Source organism: Hyaena hyaena, unplaced genomic scaffold (assembly GCF_003009895.1).
Source record: "Hyaena hyaena isolate Hyena2069 unplaced genomic scaffold, ASM300989v1 scaffold_46, whole genome shotgun sequence".
Classification (NCBI taxonomy): Eukaryota; Metazoa; Chordata; class Mammalia; order Carnivora; family Hyaenidae; genus Hyaena; species Hyaena hyaena.
The window spans coordinates 3,463,320-3,485,868 of record NW_024080678.1 but is presented as its reverse complement, the minus strand read 5'-3'; the positions used below and the strand labels follow the sequence as shown (position 1 = coordinate 3,485,868).

Genomic DNA, 22,549 nt, shown 5'->3' with positions numbered 1-22,549 from the left:
TTGGCCTTCGTTTTCCCCCAGTGCATAGGAATGTTTTGGGGCTAAGACTAAATGCCATGATACTTATAGGCGCTTAGTGTGGGGCAGTGAGGGCTTAATACATGACAGCTTATTATTGCTAGGATTCTCAGTCCCCAGTCCCCTGAGGGACTACAGTCTACTGTAACCTTCATCAGGTTATACTGTGAACAGTGCACTTACCTGTTCATCTTTACAGGCCAGACTATTTCCTATTCATCTCTGGGTCTGTGGTGGGCACATAGTTGGCACTTACACAGATTTGTCCAATGAATGAATGAGGCCATAGAGCGCAAGCTCCATGCGAGCAGGGTATTTGTCTGTTTCACTCCCCACCGTCACTCCGAGACTTAGAACAGTGTCCACACATAGTGGGCACTGAATAAATATTTGTAGTCTGTTCAGTGAGCCACGGATCAGTGAAACGTCACGAACAGACAAACCTGGAGCTAACCACTAGCCAACGGGCTGGAAGTCTTCTACTGTATTTCCAAATTCCCAGCCCTGAAAAGCTCTCCTTTTCAAAGCTTGCCTCTCTCTTTGAAGAACAGAAAAAGAATGGTTCCTCATTATTCCTTTATACCCACTTTCTTTCTGTGAGATGGCACCTTGCTCTCATTCAAAGCTGAAAGCTGTGTCTGTGTAGACTCTTGGATCTTCGAGCTAGAAGAAGCCACACAAGGCTCCTGGTATAGCCCTGCTGCCTTCAGAAGGGTGTTAGGCAGAGTTTGCAAACCAGACACCTGAGAGCCAGGGGGATTAATAGACACGTGTGGGGCCGTACCACGGTTGGCAGATGAGCGGGTGAGAGAAAGTCCTGAGCTTTCCAAGTAGAAGGTCCTCACTTCACGGCTGGACCTGGATCTTAGGTCCCTGAATCCCAGCTTGGTGTCCAGGCTGCCATGCTGCCCCAGGGAAGAAGAAACAAGGCTTTGTTTCCTTTCTTCAATTGTGATTTAACCCTGGGTCCTGTTTATTGAGGTTCGCCATGTGTCGGAATCTGTGGAGAGCACTTTCCAGACATTCTCTCAGCTCAATCCCTCCGACCCCACCATTGAGGCTGGTATCTTTAGTTCACCTGCACAGTCTGGGGAACTGAGTTGGAGAAGCTGAAGAGAACCACTGAGGGCCATGCTGTCGGGGTGCAGGAGCTGGGAGTCCAGCCCTGACCACCTGGTGCGCCATCGGCAGGCTGTCCTGTGACCCATGCTGGCCATCAGCAACAAGGGTGTAGTGTGACCCGCTGAGAACTCCTTCAACATTCTAATAACACTAAGACTGTGTCTAGACCATGATAAGACAACTGGTCAATTCTACAGCAGAAAAAAAAACCCAGCTATTAGGTGAATAATCAATTTAATCAGATTGGCAACGTGGAATTGTGAAGATAAAGCACCTTGTATCTAGTCTCCCTCCCACACCCCCCACCATGACTCAGTGTGGCTGTGTTGGTCTCTTTCCATCTCTCCTAGTCCTTCATTTGAGAAGTAGTTCAGCATCTACTAAACACTAGGCACTGGTATAGGAGGAAAAGCTCACATCACTGCCAGAATATAGTCCAGTTTTGTGATTAGAAAGACCAGGACCGCTTTTTTTCCAGAACCGTGTGACACTTATTGATTCAAATACTTAATCTGAGCCGGTTTAACCTGATGCTCCTATTGACTAACTCAGGTCTGCCTCTCCTTCTCCCTTCCTCAGGGAACACACTCATCAGCCAGTTGAGTAGAATTGAAGCAAGGGGCCACTGGGAGAGAGGAGAAGATGTTTGCGATATATCAGGCTGTGCTAACTGTAATTGTGAATTCCTAATACACAGCTCTGTGTATTAGGGTGGGTGTTAGGCATTAATGGCTTAATTCTGAGGGTGGTCGAGGTGACCTGTCTTGCTCAAGGTCACTAAGTAAGTGGCAGCACACGGCAGCTCTTTGAATCCTAGTCCAGTGCTCTTTCTGTGCTTCCTAAGATGACTCTTTGTGCATTGTTAGTGCTCAAGCATTTGGAGAAACTGGATTGAATATTCAAAGGTGGGGAGGAAGAGTATAGTGTACAGGGGTCCCATCTGAACACTAACCAGGATGTGGAGGCTACCCCAGCTTCTGTCCCTCCCAACCTTTGGACGTATGTAGTTACTGTGCCCCTCCCCTGCAGTCTGGCAGGCCAAGGTTCAGTGGAACCTTGACTCTGACCTTGGCCCCTACCTTTTCATCTTCAGCCATGGTGGAGAGGCTTCTCATGGGCTTCAGATGCTGCTGCTTGAAGGTCACAGAGTCCATGGAATGGAAAGGAGGAGGGTTCCTGCTGTGCTCTGTAGAACACAGATAGCCCTTTAGCCTACTTCCCACTGGCCCAGGTAGAATGGGCTCCTAGAGGAATCTATGGCCCAGCCTGAGCAAACTCTTTCTGAAAGAAAGCACAGGTACGGAGGCTCACGCAGCCTGGCGTGCCTCATCTCAGCTGTAGAATCCATCCTGTTCTTGCATACAGGAAGTCGCTCTGTGCTGCACTGGGCACTTGAAAAGAGGGGCGTGCCCAGTGGGAGACATGCTCCCGGACAGGTTTCTTGCCTTTGTTTTCAGTTTGCCAAAAGTTTTCCATTGCAAGGGCTTGTCACAACTAGAAATCGTTACATATTCTGTACACGGGGTCTCTGTTATGGATCTTAATCATTCATCATGTTTTCCTTAAAGTAAAATGAGTTTTCTATGAAAGGAGAAATAGGAGGTTATTGATGGTATCATATATCAAGGAAAGCTTTGGTTTGTTTCCATTTGGAAGAAGTGAGAGCTAGTATTTGTTAACTGCAGCAGTACCAGGAAAGCAGGCAGCCATTGTGTGTATGTGTGTGTGCATGTGGGGCTACATTAGTCCAGCAGAGCTGTCAGAAATCAGGCATTTGCCAAGACTTCTGAGCTTAGTTGAATTTTGATAGCTAATATTTGCAGACTGTCACGTAGGTAGTATTAACATCTTCCTTAATTCTAGCCTCCCTGCCTTTAGAGGCACCATCCTACGTCACGCCCAGACATACCCCATCACATTTATATTACGGCTGGAAAAAAATTGCAGTGATTTTGCTTTCGGAATTATTTTGCCACATGCACATCTCATTTTTCGATGGCTTTTGATTTCTCTGCTGTCGTCATGTATCCTCAGGAATTCTTGCAAAATGAGAAAAATCAATCCAGCCCTTTCCATCCCCCGCCCCCCCCCGCCCCCGAACGTAATGAAATTGTGATGAATGTTGACGTCAGCAGTTCATGATGTTGACTTCATGTTACAGGTTTTAGCCACTTGATTACACAGCTATTCATTATGGCTTTGCGGTTTTCTTTTCATGTTTTGGAGCTGACAGTTTTCACTTTTAAGGCTTTGGGTATTTTTGTAGGCCCAAGAAGAGACCCAGGAACTGAATTGCCTGGTGGGAAGAAATGACTCTGTGCTTGTGACATTAAGAAACCGAATTGAGATCGGCCTCAGAAAGGCCATTCTGAGAATCTCACCACACAAGTGAGGCATCTCATGCATACACACACTCACTCACACTCAGTCTCACATACACACGCACATTCGTACTATGATGCACTTGTTGAGATTGTTAGAATCTAGCACAAAACCAAAGAGTGATCGCTCTCCAGCTTCTCCCTGCTCCCTGCTGATGGTGCCTTGTGTTGTCTACAAATCTGGACAGCCAGTTTGGTCCACAGGTGTTTGGGCTTAGAGGTGTGGAATGAAGCCAGAGTTAGGCCTGCAGTGTGTTTTTCCTTGCTTCGCTATTCCCTTTTCATACAGCTGCACGGGGCACTGATGTATCCCCTGGAGGGGAGGGTTGATTAAATGGCCAACCTTCCCATTTTAGAAGGAGAACAATGAGCACCAGACAGAAAAACCACTCCTGGGAGGCTCACCAAAGACTTCCCAGGATGGAGCCCTTTCCTAGCTCAGTCACTGTGATGGTCTGCACGTTCCCAAGTGTGTTTTCAAAGACTTGCCCAGTGGCTTTTGTTTTGTTTTGTTTTGTTTTGAAACCAGGAATTCCGTGAAGAGAAGAAGGGCAGTATTGGCGGCTGGAAAGACAACCATGAATTTGATACACTTGATGCCCCTGGGAAGTTTGTGCGATTACTCAGGTGCAGGATGATGTGAGCTGCAGCAGAGGCTGGAGACAGTCGGCCATGTGGAGCTGCACAGGTAGCTAGGAACACTGTGAGCAGAGGAGCCGAGGATGCTGTGTTAGCACATGCCCAAGCTTGGCCCCTGCATAACTGGGCCACGCCGAGCTATAGGCCTGATGGGGACTGAGTCACCGGGGCCCTGCCAGTGAAAGCCACCTGTAACCACTTTGATTCATCGCTCTGTTAGAAGGTATTTCTAAAGCACCTACCTCGTGGCCAGTCTTGTGCTGGGAGCCAACGATCCTGCAGTGAGTGGAAGCAGCATTGCCCTCATCTGTAGGATGAGGAAGGGAGTTGGGTTGTTGGCAGATTTCAGGTTGGTAGTGACTCTTTGGTTTAGAATGCAGCCTTTCTGGGCACCTAAATATGGGAAACACAAAAAAAAAGTGGATCTGTTTTTGTTTGGTGACTATCCCCTTTGTGAATAGTGGACTCTACTGCCATATGGAACCCAATTTGAACACCAGTGGGTGAGATGATCCCTGAGGAACCTTCCAGGAGCCCATGCTATTCTAGAATTCTGTGGTTTCTTGATGACAGGTGAGTTCCCTTCCATTCCCAGTCATCATGATCCTGTGTCTGGAACCCTGAACTATCCATCGGTTGAATTATCATCCTTCTTTGCTTATGGATGCCAGATTCATGTCCTGTTTTTCTCTGGGAGATGGGAGGAGTCTAAATGCCAAAGCTTCCATCCAAGTAGCTGTTTGCAGGAGAGGAGAGGAGAGAAGGGATGATGTGCTTGAGTCAGCTTGCTCTGTCCCTCTCACTGTTCAGAGTGACTCTCAGCTGCAAGGATTGTGGTTGTGCCATTGCCACTGTCATGTTATCTGCCACATGAGCCAGAGCCACTGACCCCCATCTCCAACCAGAATGCCTCAGGACCCTACAGACCACAGCCTCCTTACTAGAGCCTCATCTTAGTCTTGCTCTTCTTATCCAGTCCATTCCTCCTGGCACCCAGATCAGCCGTGCTCTGAGTATTATTTCCCTCTTGGCTGCAGAGTCAAGTGCAAGCTCCTCATTCTGGCACCCCCTAATACCTGCCTCAGTGGAACCTCTATAGCTTACGAGGTTACTCCCACCCTTACCCAAACACTTTCATTCCTAATTCCAAGCTTCCACTCAGGGAATTTGTCCACCTGGAATGGCTCCTTTCTTCCCCTCCTCTCAGCTGCATGGCTCCAAGTCAAGCCCTACATCCTTCCTGGGGCTGTCCCAGAACAAGCAGATCCTCCCTTCTTTGAAAGCCCACAGCACTTGCTTGCTGTCTGAAATGCTTCATATGTGGATCACACGGGTCTTTCATTGGAAATCTTTTGCTGTGGCTCTGGCCTGAGTCTCCCATTACCCATAAGCTCTTCGATGACAGAATCTGGATCTTTCAGTTCTTTGGCCCCTTTCCCTGCCTTGTGCTCAGTGAAGGTATTAGTTGATCAACTCTTCCTGGGTTAGAGCACAAACCTATGTATTATCCAGTTAGAGCATTCCGATTGCTAAAGGTGGCCAGAATTGAAGGTGTCTTTCTTGATTAATAAGCTTGATTTTAATTGGCGAATCTGGTGTCAGATTGTGTTTGGTAGCCAGTATCAGAGACCCAACTAACTGGCTTTAAACAAGGCAAGAGTTGTTTTTCTCTCTTATAAGAGCCCACGGCAGGTTGGCAGTTCAAGATCAGGTCGGTGATTCTATAGCATCTCAGGCTCCTTTGTCTTTCTGCCCTGTCATCGTTAGCACTGGCTCCAAGATGGCTGCTACAGCTCCAGTCATCACTTCTGCATTGTAAGCATGATGAGAATGAAGAAGGGTGGAGGAAAGCCCTTCTTTTAAGGAGCTTCACTGATGCCCCACCTATTAATCCTGCTTATATCTCTTTGACCAATGCTTAGCCCCTCTGCAGCCACCATTTCTCCAAGGGAGGCTAAGAAATTCAGTTCTTTAGCTGGACATATTTTTCCCAACACGACTACCCAATCAGAGTGCTTTTACTATGGAAGAGGACAGGAAGGGGTATCGATTGGGTTGGCAGCCAGCAGTGCAGGTTGTAGCTGATTAATAGCACCCATTGTTTTTCAGGCTGAGGAGGTGGCTGTCAAAGAAGGCAACAGATATTTCCAGTTCATGCTTGCAGGGTTTTTTTGCCAGTGAATCCCAGGACTTCAGAGGTTGGCTTTCTCCAAGATCTCATCCTCAGACAAGATGATCCTTGTCTGAGGATGACAAGATGACATCCTCATCTTGAATGATTCACCCTGAGCCCCCAAAGCCATTGAATGTGATTGGCCTCATAAAGTGGTGATGGCTGACTCCTTTGTTGTGGCCAGCTCATCTTTTAGCACTGAGGAATGGTCCTGGTGTTCTGGGTCACTTTAAAGATTTGCTGAAGCAAATTTGGAGCCAAGCCATGACTTCTGTGTTAAAGTCATTGTCCCCATGATGGATAATGAACATAATCTTGATTCCACACAACTTTGAGCTTCCCTACAGATTTAATATTTTTGTACGTTTTAATGGAACGACCTGATTATATTAATAAGAGTAAATTCTAATTTTCAAAAATGACTGATTTTTAAAATCACTCTGGTACATAAGGGGACTCTAAAAGAAATTGCAGCTGCACTAGAAAGCACTCATGATTTTGTGGTCAGACCTTGTTTATTTCCAATGGAAAACAGTGGTCTTCTGGCCCGGTCATTCATCCCACTCACCAGAAGCTTCAGCCGGATACCTCTCTCGCTTTTACCAGCTCTCGGGAGGTTCCCTCTGTCTGGAAGGGGAGTCCCTTTTTACTTGCCTCTGTTTGCAGGATATTTAGTGTTTGGAGATGAGTGTGAAGTATCTTGTCAGTGAATCACCATGGACTGTCTCAGGGTTGAAAAGATGGGCAAAATCAAGTGTGGTGGGCGCAGGGGGACCCTTTATAAATAAGTGGACAATTGGGTGGGCCTGAAAAATATATCCCTGAGGCTACATATAAGACCAAGAAGGTGCTCCATTCTCTGATTTTATTTTACTCAAAAAAATATCGAGGGCTTCATGAATTTGCATGTCCTCCTTGCACAGGGGCCAGGCTGATCTTCTCTGTATCGTTGGAATTTTAGTATGTGTGCTGCCAAAGCGAACCCTGTTTCTCTGATTTTAGAACTCTCTATGAAGGTAGACTTTTGTGGAATTTGCCCCACAGAAAGTATTGCAGGGAAGGGAAATGATTTTGTCCATAGATAGAAAGGGCTTGATATCCGTTCCAAGTGATAAAACATCCAACCCAGGCTTCACATAAACGTAAAGAGGAGGGAAGTATTGACTCAAGGAAATGAGAAGTCCAGGAAGAGGACTGGCTGCACAAGCTGCATGTTTGCGGACTCCATCATGACCTCAGGCCTCAGCTACCCCTTGCCCTTTTCACCTGTACCTTCCTCCCCGTGTGGGTTTATCTTCAACTCAGCTTCTCGCATGCCAGCCAGTTGGCTGTCGCTGCCCCAGACTTGACTTCTTGTGTTAAATCAGGAGGAGTGAAAGTGTTTTCCTTTCCCAATAAACATTCCTATAACCCCTTGGTTCTGACCAGATATTGGTGGAATCCATCCTTGACTCAGTCACTAAGGTGAAGGTTTGCCCACGCCGGAATGAGGCTTCTTCCAAAAGCAGAGTCGTCCCAGAAAGCTGGAGGCCATGTAGTTCCAATATCCAGAAACTCCAGAGAATGAAGTTGGGATCTAGAATGACAGAGATGGCTGACTTATTTCGCTCAGCCTAACACCCTCAAGGTCCATCCATGTTGCTACACGTGGCCAGATTTCATTCTTTGTCATTGCCATGTGGTATTCCATCGTACAGATAAACCACATCTTCTTGATCCATAAGTCAGGCAGAGAAGGACAGATACCATATGTTTGCACATATAGGAGGATTAGGAGGAACTTAACGGAGGACCACGGTGGGAGAAGAAGGGGAAAAATAGTGGGGGAGAGGGAGGGAGGCAAACCGTGAGAGACTCTTGAATGCTGAGAACAAACTGAGGACTGATGGGGGTGGGAGGGAGGAGGGCACTTGTGGGTATGAGCACTGGGTGTTATATGGAAACCAACTTGACGATAAACTATTAAAAAACAATAGAATGACAGAAATGGGAGTTTTTATGGCGCTGCAGCAAGAAAGCCATTATTTCAGGCTGAAGCTGATGGCTTGTTAATACTGGTCTCACTCCTGATCAGCAGTGTTCATTCATTCATTTGTTCACCCCTTCATCCAGTTGTTCTTTCATTCACAGCACACGCATACCTCATGCAGTCTTCATGGGACTCCCATGAGCGTCCTTGGCCTGATTAGACCCAGTAAGGGCATGTGACTTGTCTAAGGTATCATTGTCTATAAATAGCAGAATCATGACTCACACCTGGGGCTTTTGAGGTGGCATTTTTACCTGTTCCCACTCAACTGTCCTGCACCCTGGAAGAAAAAGGCCTTTGCTCTGGCGCAGGGATTTGACTGGGGCATGACATAGGTAACTCTGAGATTCTTTTTGGGTCTGAGTTTATGATTTCAGGAGAGATGGAAGGTTTAGAATTAGGTGGGGGCAAGACAGAGAAGATTTTGCAGAAGCACTCCCGCAGAGGAAAGCTAGGAGGTACATGAAGGGACATCCCAGACCAGAGAATGGCCTTTGGGACGATCCTATGAAGGCATCCTGTAGCCAGATCTCAGCTACAGGAAATATCACAGGACAGGAAGCCCTTCAAACTGAGACTGCTCCTATATTTTAGCCAATAAAAAGTAAATGCAATGTTTACTAGAGACCAAGATGCTGGCTTGCCAGATTCTGCCCCCAGTGACTGGGAGTAAATAGCCAAGGTCACAGGATCACAGCCTCCATTCTGGTCATGCAGGGAATGAGGAAATACATCAGGGCTTCCCGGCTCCAGACACAAAAATGGAGTATTTCTATGCGATGTTTTTACAGTGACTGTCATAACCGGAAATATTCCTAAAACTTACTGGGGATAATAGTAGTTTTATTTCATCCCTATAAAAGTCTTTGGTTTAGAGTAGCGTGTAATATCCTATAAATTTCCATGTAAACTCTACCCTTCCATTTTTCGCATGGGCCAGGTAGTAGCTTCAGCTGATGACTCAGGACATTTTGGCTTTATTTACTCAAGTAGTCCTAAATTGGGGGAAATTAAATTCAATCTGAGCCAATTCAGCCTAGCTGAATTTTATTGAGCTATAAGCCTCGCACCGTTCTAGATTAGGGGATGTAAAGTTAAATAAAATAGAGTTCCTGTCTTCAGGGATATTTCAGTTAACCAGTGCTCAAGGCAAACTACCCCAACACTTAGTGGCTTAAAGCAGCCCACTGATTTTGCTCTCAGTTTTGTGTGTTAGGATCCTGGAAAGGGCTCAGTCGTGCAGTTCATCTCCGATGTACACGTCTGAGTTCTACATCCTTGGGGTTACCGAGAGGTGGGCCTCCATTCAGTCTTTCACTCAGCAGGTATGTCCTGAGCACCTAATGTATGCCAGAGAGTGTTCTAGGTGCTATGGCTGTAGTGATGAAGGAAACAAAAGCACTAAGCAAGAGAGACTGTTCATGAGCTTCAGGTCTGTGATGGGGAGACCAGCAGTAAACAAACGAATGGTGCGGTACTCCATGAGATTCCAGGTGGAGACTGCAGGGGGTGCTCTTTAAGATGGGGCAGCTGGAAAGCCTCTGGGGGTGGGGGACACTTTAGCACAAGTGAGGGGTTTGGGCAGAGAGTTCGAGGCGGAACTGCCAGGGAACAGCCAGGGTGTGAACTGCTTTGGTGCTTGCCCTCCACCTTGCATTGTGGCTCCCTCTGTGAGCCTGCCTTGCTGCCCTGTGAGCTCTCTGAGGTCACAGGGCTGGCGTGGAGGTAGGAACCGTGCTCTGTGCTCTCTGTCTGCTCTGAGCTCAGAGGAGGACAGCTGCTGATGGGGGGTGGCCAGCATCCAGGCCTTGAGCGCCAGCGCTGTCGTTTCTCAGGATGGTGAGCAGCCTTCTCTGTCCAGCCACCTACCCTCTCTTGCTGTTCCTGGTGCCAGGAGATTTGTTTTCACTTAGGGGGAACCTGGACTTATCTACCGCATCAGTGTTGTTCCCAGGAAGCTGGCCCTTTCCCAAGAAGAAGAATGTGGGGCAGCAATCTCGCTAATAAGGAAGTGAGGCTGGGACTCCAGGGAGGGAATGATGACTCAGAGTAAGGTGCATAGCGGGTTCCCCGGCTACTCACCATCTGCATGCACGCATGCATTCTTTCATTCATCCCCCAACACGTAGATGAGCACGTAGATGGAAAGGGAGAAGTTCATGTTCAGCTCTGCCACCACTTGTAATCTCAGCAAGTTATTTAGCCTCTCTGAGCCTGTTTCTTCAACTATAAAATGGGAATATGGGTATGATTTTTCAGAGTCATGAGGATGAGATGCGAAGAGACCCTGGAGTTAGGATTGCCGCAGTTAGCAGATACAAAGGGTGCCCATGAGAGGATGCCAGGGGAACCCTCTTGCACTGCTGGTGGGAATGCAAACTGGTGCAGCCACTGTAGAGAACAGTATGGAGGTTCCTTGAAAAACTAGAAATAGGGATACCCTATGACCCAGCAATTGCACTGTTAGGTATTTACCCAAAGGATACAAAAATACAGATTCGAGAGGGTACATGCACCCCAATGTTTATAGCAGCACTATCAACAATAGCCAAACTGTGGAGAGAACCCAACTGTCCATCAACTGATGAATGGATAAAGAAGATGTGGTGTATATACATATATATATATATCTATGTATGTATATATATTGGAATATGACTGAGCCACTAAAAAGAATGAAATCTTGCCATTTGCTCCAATGTGGATGGAACTAGAGCATATTATGCTAAGCAGAATAAGCCAGAGAAAGACAAATGTCATATGATTTCACTCATATATGGAATTTCAGAAACAAAACAGTTGCACATAGGGGAGGATGTAGGGGGAAGAGAAGAGAGGGAAATACATCACAAGAGACTCCTAATGATAAAGAGCACACTCAGAGTTGATGGAGGGGGCCTGGGTGGGAGATGGGCTAGATGGGTGATGGGTACTAAGCAGGGCAGTTTTGGGGATGAGCACTGGCTGTTGTATATATGTGATGAATCACTCATTTCTACTCCTGAAACCAATATGACACAGTATGATAACTAAAATTTAAATTAAATTTTAAAAAAGTGTGCCAATGAAATTTTGAATGTCAGATAAACAAGGATTATTTTCTTTAAGTTTATTGGGTGGGGGGTGGGAAGGACAGAGAGAGAGGGAAAGAGAGAATCCCAAGCAGGCTCTGTGCTGAGAGGCAAGGTTCCATCTCCTGAACTGTGAGATCATCACTTCAGTGGAAGTCAAGAGTCAGACGCTTAACCGACTGAGCCACCCAAGTGCCCCAGAAATATTTTTTACTGTAAGTTATGTCCTGAGCATTGCATGCATATCTGATGTTCAGTTTTAACTCTGCATTTGGTATTGTAATTGGCACCCCTACCTGGGGATAAAGGTGCAGGGGGGAAATGCCTGACTTTGAGGAGCATATACTAGCAGCAGGCATGAAGAACAGAATTGCAGTGCAGGGCGATGTGACTCATGTCAGAGGTATAGACAGAGTGCTGTGGAAACACAGACAGCCCCCTTTGGGCTCTTAGGAAAAACATCCACACTCGCTCTTGCTGGCATGCTAGTTGACCATCCCCAGTGACTGTGGGATTAAAGCCATGAGAGCACAAAATACATGCGCATTAGGTGAGGTGGAGACAGCTCCTGTTTGCTTCCCATCCAGTAATCCGGGAAAATGAACTGTTTTCTTCCCTCTCAAAGCCAAGGGCGATCTTTGTTGATCAGGAAACAGACAATCTATTTCTTCTACTCCTTTTCTATAGACCATTTTAAAATAAAACGAAATTAATTTAGGGGGAAACAATCATATTGTTCCCCGACTTTATGAAATGTGCCTCCCTCAGATAAAATGCTAATAATTCATTATTCTGCTTCCCTGGAGATCCAGAGGTAAATTTGTCCTGTGCCACCCAGAGATCTAAAAGGAGAAACACAATTGGAGCCTTTGGTTCCTAACTAAAATCTACCCAAAGCTGCAAGCATCAAGATACTGGGGAGAACAGGTTGGGAATATTTTTAAAAAGGTGCTATCTGCCAGGCATTCTGGTCTCCCCTTGTGAACGAATGACCTGGTATTGAACACGGTCTGATCCACGTTATTAAAGCCTCCCTCTTCTTTCCTAGACGTGGAAGGGGATATTTTAGATTGAGGGGGTTGTTTGAAAGCCTAAAGACTATTGTGGGGTCTGGGGCACCTGGGTGGCTCAGTCGGTTAAGTGTCCGACTTCGGCTCAGGTCATGATCTCATGGTTCGTAGGTTCGAGCCCCGCGTCAGCCTCTGTGCTGACAGCTAGCTCAGAGCCTGGAGCCTGTTTCAGATTCTGTATCTCCCTCTCTCTCTGACCCTCCCCTGCTCATGCTCACTCGCTCTCTCTCTTTCATAAATAAATAAAACATTAAAAACAAAAAAAAGACTATGTGGGGTCCTCAGTTTGCTTTTAGGCAGATCTGAATTGTCTCTTGCACCTTAGCGAGGGATGGGAGGGATTCAGGGATTCAGCGAGGGTGCTGAAGGGATTGGCAAAGGGGAAAGCCTGGGCCCGGTGGGGGAGGAGGGAGGGTGCAGTATAGAGATATGAAGCATTGTTCAGTTACAGGATTGACAGCTTGTTTTAGCAAGGTCCTGTGCTAAGTACCTTTCATGCTGAGTGTCTTTCATAAGTACCCATAGGTCATGCAGTATGTTCCCCCGTTTCCCATTTTTCACTTTGGAGCCCCAAAGTGTTTGAATCACCCACCCGAGGCCACATGGCTAATAAGTAGCCCTGGGCCTTCTGATTGCAATGCAAAGCCCCAGGGCTTCACCTCTCTGTCCCACTGCATTTTTCCATCAGACTTTCTCCTAAAGGAGCATCCATTTTGCTACAGGCATTCCTGTTCTCTGCCTGTTGTGGGGGATGGAGGGTGGCCTGGCTTTTGATGACCGCATGTGTGTGAGCCGAGGAAAGTCATGGGCATCAGCCTCCTCCTCAGTAAAATGATGGTCCAGCTGAGTTAGCAGGTGCCCTTTCCTGATCTGAAATTCTGTGTCTTACTGATGGCAAAACCATTTTGTTTCCCTCATTGACCTCTTCATGAGTTTATTCATTCATTTATTCAATAAGCTGGCTCCTACCCTTGCAGAGCTGGGGGTCCACGGGGTCCCCTGTGGATCCAGGGGACAGACAGCTGAGTGAACAGGCTGTTATGGTACAGGGCACAGAAGGGTATTGGGGGGAGGCACGTGTTTGGCATGTTGGGGTCAGGTGAGGCTCTGGTGAAGGGAGGGACATCTAAGGTAAGAGCTGAAAGAGATGCAGGAGTTGAATAGGCTTAGAGGGAACAATTTGTGCAAAGAGAGGGCATGTATGGAACGCTTAGGGAATCCAGAGCTGTGCTGACTGTCTGGACCAAGGGTGGAGTGCCGTGTTGGGGGGTGGGGGGGGGTGCGCAGTCTGGAGGAGGAGGAGCCTGCAGAAATAGACTGCAGAAATAGAAAGGGTCATGTTGAACAGGACCTTAGAGCTCCCCGGCAGGAGTTTGGTGTTTGTTCTTAGAGAAGCGGGTAGACAGTGAAGGTTAGGGTTGCCCTGTTCAGTTTCCCAGGTTGTGTCCTGTACAAGGGTGCTAACTAAGGGGGAGTGCCTCAACTCACTAAGGCATGGGCCCCAGGACAGGCCTGTGGCTGCCTGGAGGAGGGCGCCTTTTTCTCAATCTTATCAAGGAGCCTTAAGGGCTGATGCTATCCTCGGTATCAGTGAACGATGTGATCAGATTCCTATTTTCAAGCCTTTTCTCTGATTGTGGGACTTATTGTGTAAAGGATCAGGCCCGGGGAAGAGACTGGCAGAGGGGGTGGGAGAGGTTGTAGGCAGAAACGAGATGATGGCAGCCTGGGGAGGCAGCTGGAACGGAGAGAAGAGAATGGGTTTGAGAGACACGGAGGAAGTGCGTGGCCTGTCGAACCGCCTGGGCTGGGTCTCCTTGCCTCCTCTGAGTTAGCGAGGTGAGGAAATCCTTTCAGGAGCAGAAAAACTGTATCTTTGAGGAATGCAGCCACAGGCTAAGTGTTTTGCCCCCAAGCTACTGAGAGAGCCAGAGTTGCAGTGTGGCCTCCCTCTCTCCCGCTGAAGCTCAGGTCTTTTGATCCAGGAGGTGTGTGGCCTCCTGGCCAGGCTGGAGGCCAAAGGTCAGGAGACCCAGGAATTTAGTTCATCCTAGGCTGTGTTTCCAAATGGCATTCTCCCTGCCTCTCTTTCATTATACCCTGATCCCCAAGCATTTGTGGAGTGCCTGGCTCTGAGCGATAGAAAGCCCCCCACCCTCAAGGACCTCACCAGTGGAGCAGTAATAAGCAGACAGGTGACCATTGAAGACCACCTGAGAGGTGCCCAGGGAATGTTCCAGATAATCAGTGTGTAGGGAGGCAGAACACAGTGCATATTGATGTGGGATCTGGAGTCTGAAGGAACTGGGTTCAGATTCTGAACACCTTTCCCGTGATCCCAGGCAAGCCGCATAACTTCTTGGAGCCTCCGTCTGCCCAGAATAAACTAGGGAAAGGAATACTTAGTCGTTTGCTTTAAGGATTAAATAATTCAAGGCATGTACAGTACTTAGCATAATGTCTACTAGAGGGTAACCATTTTTAATATTGACTGGGAGGGGCCAGTTTATTTTTGAATCTTTGGTGTATAGTTCTGTGAGTTTCAGCAAATGTATAGTCAGGTAACCGACACCAGAGACAGCCTAGAGATTATTCTCCTACCTCCCCCGCAAGTACCCTTGTGTTTTTCCTTTGTAGTTAAGTCTTCCCCATACATTGTTTTTAACTTGTGGCAATTTATTATCTCTTGGTTTTTGTAACCGCTTTTTTGAGATGTAATTCACATGCCATACAATTGACCTGCTTAACGTATACAGTTCAGTGGTCTTTAGTGTACGTAGTCACAGAGTTGTATGACCATCATACAGTTTGTTTCAGAACACTTTCATCTTCCCCCCACAAAGGAAGCCCTACACACAGTCCGTTCCCTCTACCTGTGACCTCCTCCCCCGCCCCAGCCGTTGACAACCACTCATATACTTTCTGTCTCCAGGATTTTCCTATTCTGGACATTTTGTACTGAGGGAATCCTATACAATCTGGGCTTTTGTTGACTGGCTTCTTTCGATGAGTAGCAAATGTTCAAGTTTCCTCTGTGTTGTAGCTTTATCTGTACTCCATTCCTTCTTATGAATGAATAATATTCCATTGTTTTGTTTTAAGGAAGAGAGGTTGGTGGGGAGAGGGGCAGAGGAAGGGAGGGGGACGAGAATCTTAAGCAGGCTGCGCGTCCAGTGCAGAGCATGACCCAGGGCTTGATCTCACAACATCGAGTGAGATCAATGACCTGAGCCGAAATCAAGAGTTGGAGCTTAACTGAGTTAAGGTGCCATATGAATAATGTTCCATTGTGTGGATATGCTATATTTGGTTATCCATCTGCCAGTTGGTGGACATTTCAGTTGTTTCTGCTTTTTGGCTATTATAAATAATGCAGCTGTGGACACTGGCGGACACGGTTTTGTGGGGACATATGTTTTCATATGGAATTACTGAGTCACAGGGTACCGTCAAGGAACTACCAGATTGTTTTCTGCAGTGGCAGCACCATTTTTTAAAAATTTTTTTCTAATTTTTATTTATTTTTGAGAGAGAGAGAGAGACAGAGCATGAGCAGAGGAGGGACAGAAGAAGGATCCCAAGCAGGCTCCAGGCTCTGAGCTGTCAGCACAGAGCTTGACACGGGGCTCGAACTCACAAACAGCAAGATCATGACCTGAGCCGAAGTCGGACGCTCAACCGACTGAGCCACCCAAGCACCCCAGGACCCCCGGTCCATTTTTTAATTCCACAGTCAGTGTATGAGGATTCCTTTCCACATCCTTGCCAACATTTGTTATTATCTGTATTTTTGATGATAGCCATCCTCATGGGTGTGAAGTGATGTCTCCGTGTATTGCCTCCACATATGTACCCTTAACCTCAGGCAATCACTGGCTTGCCCTCTGGCTCTGTTGTTTTGCCTTCTCTGGAATGTGATGACTGTAACGTTACATTACGCTGCCTTTTGCTTCGGCTTCATGCATCTAGCATGATCACTTGAGATTCATCCATGTTCCTGTGCTTTTTATCACTGAGCTCCATTCCATTGCATGGAGGCTTCACCCTGGGAGCCCCTGCTCTTATGCACAGAAAGTTGGAGGGACCCTTTGCCCACATGAATCAAAGACTTAAGTCTCTCCCCTTGCCAGGGCGTTTGTCCTTTGGGAGGTCTTTTCTGAGGCCCTCCTGCTGGGCTGTCAGTGTCACAAGTGTTACTCTTGCAGGTCCCTCTGAGCTGCCATCCCTGGTCAGCGAGCTGTAGCCCTTAGGAAGCAGAGACCCACCGGGATTAGAATTTCTCTGTCGTGGCTCTAACATGCTGTTTAGGGCAAGGTGCCACGGCTTCCTGGGTGGGCTGTGGCCCGGTGAGACAGGTGGGGTCACGGCCACGGGAACAGTTGCTATTTGGAGGCCTGGTCTTCCACCGTCTGGCTGCCTCCCTTCTCATCATGGACGCCCCCCAGAGCTCCTTGGGCTTGTGAATGAAGCCATCTCCTCATTCCCTTGACTGTTTTCATGGCTGGCTCTCCACTCAGGGCTTTGAGCACTTTGCCGCTTCCTTCTCCCCCAAACCAAAAGGGCAGCAAGTTCTCCAACCGTCTGTTATAGGCACAGGGAGAATATGGTGGCATGGTAATAAAATAAGAAGGACTCTGCACCTACAAGGTTAATTATCTACATCAGCCTCCGTGAGGTAGACATAATCACTTTATGCCGGAAGAAATCAAGGCCCCAGGTGAGTAAATAACTCATTCAGAATCACCGTGCTGGTAAACAGCGGGACCGGGGTTTGAACCCCTGTCTGTTCTCATCCACAGCCAGTGTGTCTGAAACCTCGTCATTTGCGTGCCACCTTCATGAGTTCCTTCTACCTCCTGTGCTTTGTTTGCCTCACATTTTTATCATAATCAACTTCACACTAACAGTTTTTATTTATTGAAAACACATCTGCTGCACAAATGCATGTGATGGAGACGGTTTGATGTGCTAGTTGTATTTTTTAAGATACATATGAAAATAAACACATAACCCAAAATAAAAGTGTTTATCTGCATATCACCTTAAACCAGCTCATGTGAGCAAGTGATAGGTAGACCACACTGGTGGAAGCAAATAGTGTTTGCTGTTTGTTTACAGGTCTTTTCTCCCTCAATGGGGAGTTACAAGTAGGCTGTGCCTGTGTTTTATTTATCGTGGCATCCTCAGCACCAGGTACTGTAACAGACCCATCACAAGCACTTGCTACCTCATTAGTGACTCAGTGACAGAGGAATGGAGTAAGGGGACACAGTGATGAATGGGTGACTTGTCCCCTTCCTTTCAGAAGACTGGAAGGAAGCCTTTTTTCCTGACTCTTGAGAAAGGAAGGCTGGCAGGGAGCTGGGTGCTGGCACCAGGGAGGTAAGGGTGCGTAGAAGCAGTGATGGCTTGAGCCGTCGTGGAAATGTTGGGAGGCTGACCACATGTCCATCCAGCCCCCTATGCTCGTGCTCTGTGGGACTATGGACACTCTCATCTTACTACTGTCCTTTCAGTCACTTTGGTCCCCGAATGTGGGGAAATCAGCCAGCATCTGGTTGTTTCTCAAGCCTAAAGACTTCCCGACCTGGGTGCCACTTGCTGCTTTCCTTCCTTCCCCATCTCTGCTGGCCAAGTCCAACAGCACTCCAGACAGGCTCTGCATCATCTCCTCGAGAGAAGAACACAAAGCAGCAGTCTCGGGAGCAGTCGAGGCTGCAGGGCCGTGTTCTGTATTTGGAGAAGTTGGAAGATCTCTTAGTGAACCAATCAGTCAGCACTTATTGAGGACCTACTATGTGCCAAGCACTGGGCTCAGTGCCCCTGAATTCTCTCATAGTTTATTTTTTTATTATTTTTAAAACATGTTTATTTAGGGGGGGCAGAGAGAGAGGGAGACACAGAATCTGAAGCAGGCTCTAGACTGAGCTGCTGGCACAAAACCTGACACAGGGCTCTAGCCCACAAACCCTGAGATTGTGACTAGACCCAAAGTCGGATGCTTACCTGACAGAGTCACCCAGGTGCCCCACCAATTCTCTCATACTTTAGAATCAGACTCTCTAGGCATAGGCACTGAAGACAGAATTTGATTTCTTTTTTTAAAAATTTTTTTATTAAAAAAATTTTTTAAATATTTATTTCTGAAAGACAGAGAGAGACAGAGTATGAGTGGGGGAGGGACATAGAGAGAGGGAGACACAGAATCTGAAGCAGGCTCCAGGCTCTGAGCTGTCAGCACAGAGCCTGATGTGGGGCTTACACTCATAAACTGTGAGATCATAACCTGAGCTGAAGTTGGTCATTTAACTGACTGAGCCACCCAGGCGCCCCCAGAATTTGATTTCTGAGCTTAGAAGGAAAAACAGGGGTGCCCAGGTGTCTCATTTGGTTAAATTGTCCAACTCTTGGTTTCGGCTCAGGTCATGATCTCACAGTTTATGAGTTCAAGCCCCTACATCCCTCCTCTCTCTCTCTCTCAGAAATAATACATTTTTTTAAACAAAGGAAAAACAAATATTTACCAAAGCCCAGCTGAGGTGGAATTTGAATTTAGCCTTGAGAATACAAAGATAATGAGTCCTTGCCCTCAAGGAGTTGAGGGGATCCAGAGGAATTTTTCTGAGTTAGAGCTTTGGAAGTTGTGTATGCATTTGGCAGTGTCTTGAAATGTCACTGTTTGTACCCTTACACAGCCAGCGTATTGCAGGAGGCAGATGTCATTCATGAATTCAGCCAGTATTTCTGGAGCATCTTTTGCAAGGATGGCAAATGCATGGCACACCTGTGCTTCCGTCCCTACCAGCTACTCCACGGCAGGTGTCCTGGAGGTGACGTCAGCATCCTTCAGTGTCCCAGGCATTCAAGTCGATATTTGAAGTGAAATCTAAAACCTCTGCTCTGTTACTTGAAAGGCAGTGGAGCTAAAATGTCCATTGTTTCCTGAAATGGTGTTCAGAGCAGCCACACAGTTATCATCCAACTCCAGGCTGCTGTTCACCCAGTCTGCCCTTTGCTCGGTGGCTTCTGGTCCACCTTGCAGGGCCCTGGGGGGGGGGGGGGGGGGGAAGGAGATGGTAACTGAAGTTTTGGAGCTTTTTTTTTTTTTATGTTTATTTAGAGAGATTAAATAAGCAGAGGAGGTGCAGAGAGAGAGAGGGAGAGAGAGAATGCTAAGCAGGCTCCACACCTCCAGTGCAGGGCCCAATGTGGGGCTTGAACCCACGAACTGTGAATTCGTGACCTGAGCAGAAACCAAGAGTCAGAAGCTTAACCAACTGAGCCATCCAGGCGCTTCAAAGTGTCTGAGTTTTTAAAGCTCTTACTTGGCCAAATGACAAAGTGGGTACCCATGCTGTTGTTCTACAACTATTACAAGAATATTACTTGTCTGTAAAGTCCCTTCTTTCCCTCCTTTCCTTCTTTCTCCACCTTCCCCCACTCTCTCTGCTTCCTTTTCTCCCCATCTCTCCCTCCCTTCCCTCTCTGCTTTTGTCATTCTTTCTCTTCCTTCCACAAATACTAGATTACCTACAGTATACCAAATGCTATTCTGGAATGTAGCAGTAAATAAAACCAAGAAAAACCCCTGCCCTCATGGAGCCCTACCGTCGAGTCAGAGAGAGACAAATAAAACCGGTGATGTAAAATATATAGTATGCTATGTGAGGATAAGTCTTACAGAGAAAAATAAAGCAGGGAAAAAGCCTCACTGAGAGAGTGACAATTTAGTAAAGATTTTTAAAGAGATTAGGGAAGAGCTATACAGATAACAGGGAAAGAGCCTTCTAGATAGTGCACATAGTACGTGCAAAGGCCCTGAGGCAGAAATGTGCCTAGTATGTTTGAAAAATAGTGTGGAGTCTGGCTGGAGAGGATTGAGCAAGGGGAAGGTGTAGCGGGTTTCAGACTAGTAATGGGGGTACGGGCCAGACCTTGGGAGGTCTCAAATAATGGTTCTCAAAATTTAGTCTCAGAACCCCCTCAGATCTACTGAATCAGAAACCCTGGGGGTGGGATCCAAACCTTTGTTTAAACAAGCTGTCCTGGGGAATTCTGATGTAAGATCCACTGCTGTCAAACATCTAGACTGTTCCTAACCATCTCTCAGAGTCTCATGTTCCCTCTGGTGGGTGAGATAAGACAGAAGGGGCAGTCATCATTGACTTGACCTCCTGACCTCAGGAAATGCCATCATCTTAGTCTCTGGAAGTTGACATTCACACTATTAGAAAAGGTCAGATGCTGTGCCTGTGCTCAAACTGAGGTTGGGTGGCTGGAGGGGACAAAAGGCAAGAGGTAGGGGTGCATGATACCCGGAAAGTGGGGTCATTGACCGTCAGAGCAGAGAGACCCTGAGGACACTCAGTCCTGGCCTCACATTTGACAGAGAAGACCAAAGCCTACAGAGGGGGAAATGGCTCCTAATTAGATACATGCGAAGTTCCTATGGGTCCTCTGTCCTTCTAGGCACCTGCTCCTTTTCAGATTGTGCCCACAGACTCAGAGCTTTGTGGTAACCAGAGAACACTGGTACTGGATAGATATAGGTGATGGTGGTGGGGTAGGTGGACGTAGGGCGTGTTGGTGTTATAGGAAGACATAGAGGGTGTTTGTGGTATAGATAGATGTCAGGGGTATTGGTGGTACAGAAGGTGTAGGTGGATGTAGGAGGTGTAGGTGGACATAGGTAGTGTTGACGGTTTAGGTGGACATAGGGGGTGTCAGGGTCTAGGTGGGTGTAGGAGGTGTAGGTGGACGTAGAGGGTGTTGGTGGTATAGAGGGTGTAGGTGGATGTAGGGGGTGTCGGTGGTCTAGGTGGACGTAGGAGGTGTAGGTGGACGTAGGGGGTGTCGGTGGTCTAGGTGGATGTAGGAGGTGTAGGTGGACGTAGAGGGTGTTGGTGGTATAGAGGGTATAGGTGGATGTAGGGGGTGTTGGTGGTCTAGGTGGATGTAGGGGGTGTAGATGGACGTAGGGGGTGTCAGTGGTCCAGGTGGGTGTTGGTGGTGTAGGTGGATGTAGGGGGTGTAGGTGGACGTAGGGGGTGTTGGTGTAGGGAGACGTAGGGGATGGAGGTGTAGGTGGACCTAATGCGTGTTGGTGTAGGCAGGTGTAGGGATGGTGATGGTGTAAGGAGGCGTAGGGGAAGTTGGTGTGGGATGTAGTGTAAGTAGATGTAGGGATGGTGGTAGTGTAGGCAGGCGTAGGGGATGCTGGTGATAAAGGAGAACATCAGAAAGAGATGGGAGTTGGTTGGAGGAGGGTGGGGAGAAGAGACACCTCATCGGGCTTTGAGGGACCAGGGCCTGGGCCATTTGAAGAATGGCAAGAGTTTTGTTGGTCGGGAGCCGAGCCAGTGGGATAAGTATGAGAGCCAGATCACAAAGCCCTCAGATGCTATGACAGGCAGTTGGGTCTTTAACCTTTGGCAGGGAAGCCCTTCGAGTCCCACCTGCCCATTCATTTCCTGTTAGTTTCCAGGCTGTTCCGGGCTCCTCGCTTGGATGACACCTCTTTTCCTCTGCCAGCACTGCCAGTCCTTTTAGGGGCTCCTGGACCCTCTGGTACCCTGCCCTGACTTCTTTCAGGACATTCAGAACAACCAGACCCTCAACTGAGAAGTCCGGGAAGACTCTTGGCTAATTGAGCACAGTCATATTGCCTTAATGGCTCTGTTTCCAAAGAAGCCAGAAGCAGAGATCAAACCCTTCAGAGAAGTTCTCTCCATCAGTCACGGTGCCACCTGGCTTTTTGACAAATGAAAAATACCTTTTAGAAGAAAATATGTGTCCATCAGGGAGAAACTGGAGCATGTTTACATAAGCAGTATATGAAAAAATTTAAGTGGCCCACCATCCCAGGACCTAAAGTGTTAACAACTTGTGTATTTTTTCCAAATGTTTTTATGCACTTAATATTTTCCTTACAGAATAGTACATACTGTTCTGTACTGGCCTTTTTCACTTTTCAGATTATGAATATCTGTATGTGTCATGAGTGCTTTTTGACAGCATCGTTTTAAATTATTGTACTGTCTTCTATC

The 22,549-nt window shown here is 47.3% G+C and overlaps 1 protein-coding gene and 1 non-coding gene across 3 annotated transcripts in view; one reads left to right on the top strand and one right to left on the bottom strand.

The window, feature by feature from the left end:
* BTBD11 (BTB domain containing 11) overlaps positions 1-22,549 on the top strand; it is a 320,925-nt gene that overhangs the window by 17,554 nt on the left and 280,822 nt on the right. The gene's annotated exons all lie outside the window — the stretch shown is intronic.
* On the bottom strand, positions 7,212-7,316 carry LOC120230752. The gene has a single exon (XR_005528152.1). It is a non-coding gene; the product is annotated as a U6 spliceosomal RNA (small nuclear RNA).